Here is an 8,585-nt window from a genome sequence, read left to right as displayed (position 1 = left end):
ACAAATCAAAAGCTAACAAACTATTAAAAACAAATGCGATAGTCTTTCTTTTTTTGTGAAAAACTTCCAATTTATTCATCTTCAATGATGGCAGTACAAAAAACAATAGAGGTAATAAAAATTAAACCATGTCTGTGGACCACCTAGCGATGACTACAAGCACTAGAGCGACCCAAAGGCATGCCGCCATCATCGCCCCTCTCTCACTGGTGCCGAGCAAACCTTGTTGTAGTAGACAGTCAGAAAGTCGTCGTGCTAAGGCCCCATAGGACCAGCGCAACAAAGTAACAACCATCACCAATAAAGAAACTCGTAGATCAGAAGGATCAAACCTGTAAACACCCAAACAAAGACGAACGAAGACCGGATCCAAACAGATTCACCAAAGACCAGCACCGACCGTATCCCGCGAGATCCATTGAAGACACACCTCCACATGCCCGCTGATGATACTAGACGCACATCGGGACGGGGATAGAATGTGGGAGACATCATTTCTACTAAGGGACATCAAGGGGATTCCACCCCAACCTTTGATCCTTGATTTCTAGCCCCCTCAAGTTGCTTTACACTCCAATCCTTTTTCTACTACCATGCCAAATCTATGAGAGAGTGATTGAGTGTTGATAAGGCTATCTTTTGAAGCACAAGTGCAATGAGTTCATCATCAACGACAACACCTATTACCTTTTGGAGAGTGGTGTCGCCTAGATTGGTCAGGTGTCACTTGGGAGCCTCCAAAGCTGGTGGAGTTGAACCAAGGAGTTTGTAAGGGCAAGAAGATCGCATACTTCATGAAGATCTACCCCGAGTGAAGCTAGTCCTTCGTGGCGGAAAGCCATGATGGCATAAACAAGGTTGCTTCTTCATGGGCCCTTCTGGGTGGAGCCCTTTGTGGAATCGCGCAACAGTTACCCTCTGTGGGTTGAAGTGTTCATCAACGTGGACGTACCATATGATAACCCGCAAGTATAGGGGATCGCAACAGTTTTCAAGGGTAGAGTATTGAACCCAAATTTATTGATTCGACACAAGGGGAGCCAAAGAATATTCTCGAATATTAGCAGTTGAGTTGTCAATTCAACCACACCTGGATAACTTAGTATCTGCAGGAAAGTATTTAGTAGCAAAGTAGTATGGAAGTTACGGTAATGATAGCAAAAGTAACAGTAGCAATTTTGTAGTAATTGTAACAGTGGCAACGGCAAAGTAACTAAGCAAAGAACAATAGGTGAAAAGCTCGTAGGCATTGGATCAGTGATGGATAATTATGTCGGATGCGATTCCTCATGTAATAGTTATAACATAGGCTGACGCAGAACTAGCTCCAGTTCATCAATGTAATGTATGCATGTATTCCGAATATAGTCATACGTTCTTATGGAAAAGAACTTGCATGACATCTTTTGTCCTACCCTCCCGTGGCAGCGGGGTCCTAATGGAAACTAAGGGATATTAAGGCCTCCTTTTAATATAGTACCGGACCAAAGCATTAACACTTAGTGAATACATGAACTCCTCAAACTACGGTCATCACCGGTAAGTATCTCGATTATTCTCACTTCGGGGTTAACGGATCATAACACATAATAGGTGACTATAGACTTGGAAGATAGGATCAAGAACTCACATATATTCATGGAAACATAATAGGTTCAGATCTGAAATCATGGCACTCGGGCCCTAGTGACAAGCATTAAGCATAGCAAAGGCATAGAAACATCAATCTCAGAACATAGTGGATACTAGGGATCAAACCCTAACAAAACTAACTTAATTACATGGCAAATCTCATCCAACCCATCACCGTCCAGCACCTACGATGAAATTACTCACGTACGGCGGTGAGCATCATGAAATTGGTGATGGAGGATGGTTGATGATGACGGCGACGGATTCCCCTCTCCGGAGCCCCAAACGGACTCCAGATCAGCCCTCCCGAGAGGTTTTAGGGCCTGGCGGCGGCTCTGTATCATAAAATGCGATGAGCCCTTCTTCTCTTATTTTTTTCTCCGCGAAAGCAAATATATGGAGTTGGAGTTGAGGTCGATGGACGTCCAGGGGGGCCAGGAGGCAGGGGCGCGCCCTAGGGGAGGGGGCGCACCCCCACCCTCGTGACCAGGGTGTGCCCCCCTGACATTAATTCTTTCACCAGTATTTTTTATTAATTCTGAAAAGTGCATCCATGGATTTGCAGGTCATTCCGAGAACTTTTATTTCTGCACAAAAATAACACCATGGCAGTTCTGCTGAAAACAGCGTCAGTCTGGGTTAGTTCCATTCAAATCATGCAAGTTAGAGTCCAAAACAAGGGCAAAAGTGTTTGGAAAAGTAGATACGACGGAGACGTATCAACTCCCCCAAGCTTAAACCTTTGCTTGTCCTCAAGCAATTCAGTTGATAAACTGAAAGTGATAAAGAAAAACTTTTACAAACTCTGTTTACTCTTGTTGTTGTAAATATGTAAGGCTAGCACTCAAGTTTTCCGCAAAGATTATGACTAACCACATTCACAATAACACTTAGGTCTCATGTTTACTCATATCAATGGCATAATCAACTAGCGAGCAATTATAATAAAACTCGGATGACAACACTTTCTTAAAACAATCATAATATGATATAACAAGATGGTATCTCGCTAGCCCTTTCTAAGACCGCAAAACATAAATGCAGAGCACCTTTAAAGATCAAGGACTGACTAAACTTGTAATTCATGGTAAAAGAGATATAGTCATAGTCATACCCAATATAAACTAATAGTAATGCATTTAAATGACAGCGGTGCTCTCCAGCGGGTGCTTTTTAATAAGAGGGTGATGACTCAACATAAAAGTAAATAGATAGGCCCTTCGCAGAGGGAAGCAGGGATTTGTAGAGGTGCCAGAGCTTGATTTTTTAAACAGAGATAATAGCATTTTGAGCGGTATACTTTCATTGTCAACATAATAACTGAGAGATCTCGATATCTTCCATGTTACACACATTATAGGAGGTTCCCAAACAGAATGGTAAAGTTTTATACTCCCCCTCCACCAACAATCATGAATCCATGGCTTGCCCGAAACAACGGGTGCCTCCAACTAACAACAATCCTGGGGGAGTTTTGTTTAATTATTTTGATTGGATTTGAGCATGGGACTGGGCATCCCGATGACCAGCCATTTTCTCGTGAATGAGGAGCGGAGTCCACTCCTCTTGAGAATAACCCGCCTAGCATGGAAGATACAGACATCCCTAGTTGATACATGAGCTGTTCGAGCATACAAAACAGAATTTTATTTGAAGGTTTGGAGTTCGGCACATACAAATTTACTTGGAACGGCAGGTAAATACCGCATATAGGAAGGTATGGTGGACTCATATGGAATAACTTTGGGGGTTTATGGAATTTGGATGCACAAGCAGTATTCCCGCTTAGTACAAGTTAAGGCTAGAAAGAGACTGGGGAGCGACCAACTGAGAGAGCGACAACAGTCATGAACATGCATTAAAATTAATAGACACTAAGTGCAAGCATGGGTAGGATATAATCCACCATGAACATAAATATCATGGAGGCTATGTTGATTCTTTTTCAACTACATGCGTGAACATGTGCCAAGTCGAGTCACTCAATTCATTCAAAGGAGGATACCATCCTATCATACCACATCACAGCCATTTTAATAGCATGTTGGCACGCAAGGTAAACCATTATAAACTCATAGCTAATTAAGCATGGCATAAGCAACCATAATCTCTAATTGTCATTGCAAACATGTTTATTCATAACAGGTTGAATCAGGAACGATTAGCTAATCATATTTACAAAAACAAGAGAGGTCGAGTTTATACCAACTCCTCTTATCTCAATCATTTCATCATATATCATTATCATTGCCTTTCACTTGCACGATCGAATGGTGTGGATAATAATAATAGTGCACGTGCATTGGACTAAGCTGGAATCTGCAAGAGCATTCATTTCAAGGGAGAAGACAAAGTAATATGGGCTCTTGGTCAAAGTAAATCAATTATGCATATGAGAGCCACTTAGACATTTTCATAATGGTCTTCTCCTCTCGACGCTCAAAGGAGAAGAAAAGAAATAAAACTATTTACATGGGAAAGCTCCCAACAAGCAAAAAGAAGAACGAGAAATCTTTTTTGGTTTTTCTTTTATTTATTACTACTACAGGCATGGAAATTAAACTAACTATTTTTTTGGTTTTTCTTAAGGTTTATCTAACACACAAGAAGAAAACAGGAAAATAAGATTAAACTAGCATGGATAGTACAATGAAAGAGTATGAGCACCGACACTATAATGAGTGTGTGAACATGAATGTAAAGTCGGTGGGGAATACGTACTCCCCCAAGCTTAGGCTTTTGGCCTAATTTGGTCTATGGCCATGGGTAGCCTGGCTGATATTCATAGTTGTGACTGGGGTCGTACTGAGATGCAGCAGCCATTGCCTCCTGAGCTGCAGCCTGGCGGCGGGCTGCCTCCGCTCTTCTCCCGTACTCATTTGCCTATTCCCTGGTTATAACATATCTTCTTTTTGCCTGATAATCAAAAAGGGTAGGAGCAGGGAGAGTAATATGAACAACATGACGTCTATCAAAGATTAGTCGATACTGGAGGAATTGTTCATTCTCTCAAGAAAATGATGACTAACCATGGCATTATAATCTAAATAAGCGGGAAGCAACTCCGTGTCATTTTCATGTATAGGTATATCAAGATAATTAGCCACACAGGTCGCATAAATTCCTCCAAACAAGTCTCCAGCTAAACCATTATGATGCAACCTACGTGCAACAATTGCCCCCAGATTGTATTGTTTATCACCTAATACAGCACTGTTGAGAACACAAAGATCAGGAACACACATGTGACATGCTTCATCTTTACCATTAATGCATCTACTAATGAAGAGAGCAAAATAATGTATAGCAGGAAAATGAATGCTCTCTATGGTAGCTTGTGCTATTTATCTAGATTCTCCCACAGTAATACTAGCAAGAAAGTATTTATATTCAGATTTACGAGGTTCATTAACACTTCCCCACTGCGGGAGTTTGCAAGCAGTAGTAAAATCTTCTAGGTCCATGGTATATGATTTATCATAAATATCAAACAGGACACTTTGAGAATTGCGCGAGGATGTAAATTTAAACCTTCTCACAAATGAATCAGTTAAGTATTGATATTGAGGGCACTTATCTTGCATGAATTCCTCAAGGTCGGCATTATGCACACATGCATCAAATTCATCCTTGATGCCTACTTTGATCATAAAATCCTCAGACGGCCACTCACAAGGCCGCACGTCAGCTTCCCTTGGTGGTTTGTCATCTTGCTCACGCATTGCGAGCTTGGGTCCTTTCTTCCTTGAAGAACCACCTTGGTACATTTTCCTGAACATATTTCTTCCTCTGAAAAATTTCTGAAATTTTTAGTGCTCAAAATAAAAGTAAACCAAACTCAATATAATTGATAGAAACTACTCCCACAAGTGCCTAGAGCCTCTATCATGCATTAGAATTACTTGGAACCTCATAAATTTAACATGCAAGATCAAGAACAGGGTCACCTAAGCAGTAAGAAGTTGTAATGAATAAAGCACTAGAACAAAAACTAATTGGATCATTGGAGGAGTCACATACCAAAGAACAATCCCCAAAGCAGTTTTGTGAATGGAGTTTGAGCAAGGAGATCGAAAATGGCAGCAAACGAGCTAGAACTCGTGCTTGATCTAGGTAGTGATTTTTTTTGGGAGGAAGATGGAGTGTGTGGGTGCAGGAATAAGTGGAGGGGAGCCACCATGGGCCCACGAGGCAGCGGGGCGCGCCCTGGACCCTCGTGGCCAGGTGCTTGCTCCCCCTGTTGTATTCTCAGTGCCAAATATTCTCAAATATTCCAGAAAAAATCATATTAAATTGGCATGGCATTTGGAAAACTTTTATTTTCGTGATATTTTTTTATTTCATAGATAATTAAGAAAACAAACATAATATACTATTTTTACTTTATTTATTCTAAGTAACAGAAAGTAAAGAGAGGGTATAGAAGGTTGTGCCTTCTAACTTCATCCATCTCACGCTCATCAAAAGGAATCCACTAGCAAGGTTGATCAAGTCTTGTTAACAAACTCATTCCGAATCACATGAAACCGGAGAAATTTCAAAGTGACACTAGGTTACCTCAACGGGGATATGTACATCCCCAATAATAAGAATATCATACTTTTTCTTTGCAGTAGGAAGAGGAAATTCAAAACCTCCAAATATAATTGATGGAATTTTCCCAATAGAATTTATGTTGTGAACTTGAGGTTGTTTCCTCAGAAAGTGTACCATATGCTCATTACCATTAACATGAAAGGTGGCATTGCCTTTGTTGCAATCAATAACAGCACATGCAGTATTTAAAAAGGGTCTACCAAGGATAATCGACATATTGTCGTCCTCAAGAATATCAAGAATGACAAAGTCTGTTAAGATAGTAACATTCGCAACAACAACAGGCACATCCTCACAAATGCCGATAGGTATAGCAGTTGATTTATCAGCCATTTGCAAAGATATCTCAGTATGTGTCAACTTACTTAATTCAAGTCTACGGTATAAGGAAAGAGGCATAACACTAACACCGGCTCCTAATCACATAAGGCAGTTTTACCATAATTTCTTTTGATGGAGCATGGTATAGTGGGTACTCCGGGATCACCAAGTTTCTTAGGTATTCCACCTTTAAAGGTATAGTTGGCAAGCATGGTGGAGATTTCAGCTTCAGGTATTTTTCTTTTATTTGTAATGATATCTTTCATGCATTTAGCATAAGGGTTCGTTTTAAGCATATTAGTTAAGCGCATGCGTAAGAAAATAGGTCTAATCATTTCAGCAAAGCGCTCAAAGTCCTCATCATCCTTTTTCTTGGATGGTTTAGGAAGAAAAGGCATGGGTTTCTGAACCCATGGTTCTCTTTCCCTACCATGCTTCCTAGCAACAAAGTCTCTCTTATCATAACGTTGATTTCTTGATTGTGGGTTATCAAGATCAACAACAGGTTCAATTTCTATATCGTTGTTATTGCTAGGTTGAGCATCTACATGAACATCATTATTAGCATTATCATTAGGTTCATGTTCATCTCCAGATTGTGTTTCAGCATCAGAGATAGAAGTATCATTAGGATTCTCAGGTGTTTCTACATTAGATTCACTAGAAGCATGCAAAGTCCTATCATCTTTCTTTTTCTTCTTTTTAGAAGGACTAGGAGCATCTAAATTATTTCTCTGAGAATCTTGTTCAATTCTCTTAGGGTGGCCTTCAGGATACAAAGGTTCCTGAGTCATTTTACCAGTTCTAGTAGCCACTCTAACAGCAAAGTCATGTTTATTATTTAATTCATCAAGCAATTCATTCTAAGCCTTAAGTACTTGTTCAGCTTGAGTGGTGACCATAGAAACATGTTTACTAGTGAGTTTAAGTTCACCCTTAACTCTAGACATATAATCACTCAAGCGTCCAATCATAAAAAACATTATTTTTCAATTGTCTACTAACATAATCATTGAAATTTGCTTGTTTACCCATAAAATCATCAAATTCATCCAAGCATTGGCTAGCAAACTTAGTAGACGGGATTTCAACTTTATCATATCTATAAAGAGAGTTTACCTTCACTACCTGTGTCGGGTTATCAAGACCTTGTATTTCTTTAGGTGGTATATTGAGGCCATGAATTTCTTCAACAGGAGGTAAATTTTTAACATCTTTGGCTTTAATACCTTTCTCTTTCATAGATTTCTTTGCCTCTTACATATCTTCAGGACTGAGAAATAGAACACCTCTTTTCTTTGGAGTTGGCTTATGAGTTGGTTCAGGAGGTGCCCAATTATTTTCATTGGCCAACATATTATTTAATAGCAATTCAGCTTGGTCGACTGTCCTGTCCCTGAAAACACAACTAGCACAACTAGCACTACAAAAAAGATACACTTCCGTGATGATACGTGTTTATCACAGTAGGCCGCATTTTTTGTCATGCATGTACATCCATGACAAATTTATGACAGAATCAAGATAGTCATACCTGTGCTGTCGTAGAAGTGTTCCATGACATTAACAAAATTATCATCACGGAAGTGTCCACTTCCATGACGATAAATCGCGCGTCACAGAAGTCCTTTCGTCAAGGGTGACCGACACGTGGCATCCACCGTAACGGAACGCCGTTAAGCTATCGGGTCAGGTTTTGGATCCGATAACCCGTTAATAGCTCCGACCAATGGGGATTTTCCACGTGTAAAATTATCATTGGCTGGAGGAAACACGTGTCGGCTCACCGTTGGGACAGATGTCATCCGCTCATTGGACCGAAGGCGCCTATGATACGGTGACACGTGGCACGACCCAACAGAGGCCCATTCCTATGAAAAGGCCGACTCGTTTGACTTGGTCAAAAGGTGTCGGGCCGGCCCAACGAAAGCCTGTTAACGGCCTGTTCGCATATAGCCCATTTACAGCCCGCTAATCCAGGGCCCGTTACACCCTATCCGTATTAGGCCCAGTAGCGTCATCTGGGCCGTCCAATA

This window comes from Triticum dicoccoides, chromosome 4B (genome assembly GCF_002162155.2).
Source record: "Triticum dicoccoides isolate Atlit2015 ecotype Zavitan chromosome 4B, WEW_v2.0, whole genome shotgun sequence".
Classification (NCBI taxonomy): Eukaryota; Viridiplantae; Streptophyta; class Magnoliopsida; order Poales; family Poaceae; genus Triticum; species Triticum dicoccoides.
The sequence above is the reverse complement of the archived record's forward strand: the minus strand, read 5'-3'. Positions refer to the sequence as shown.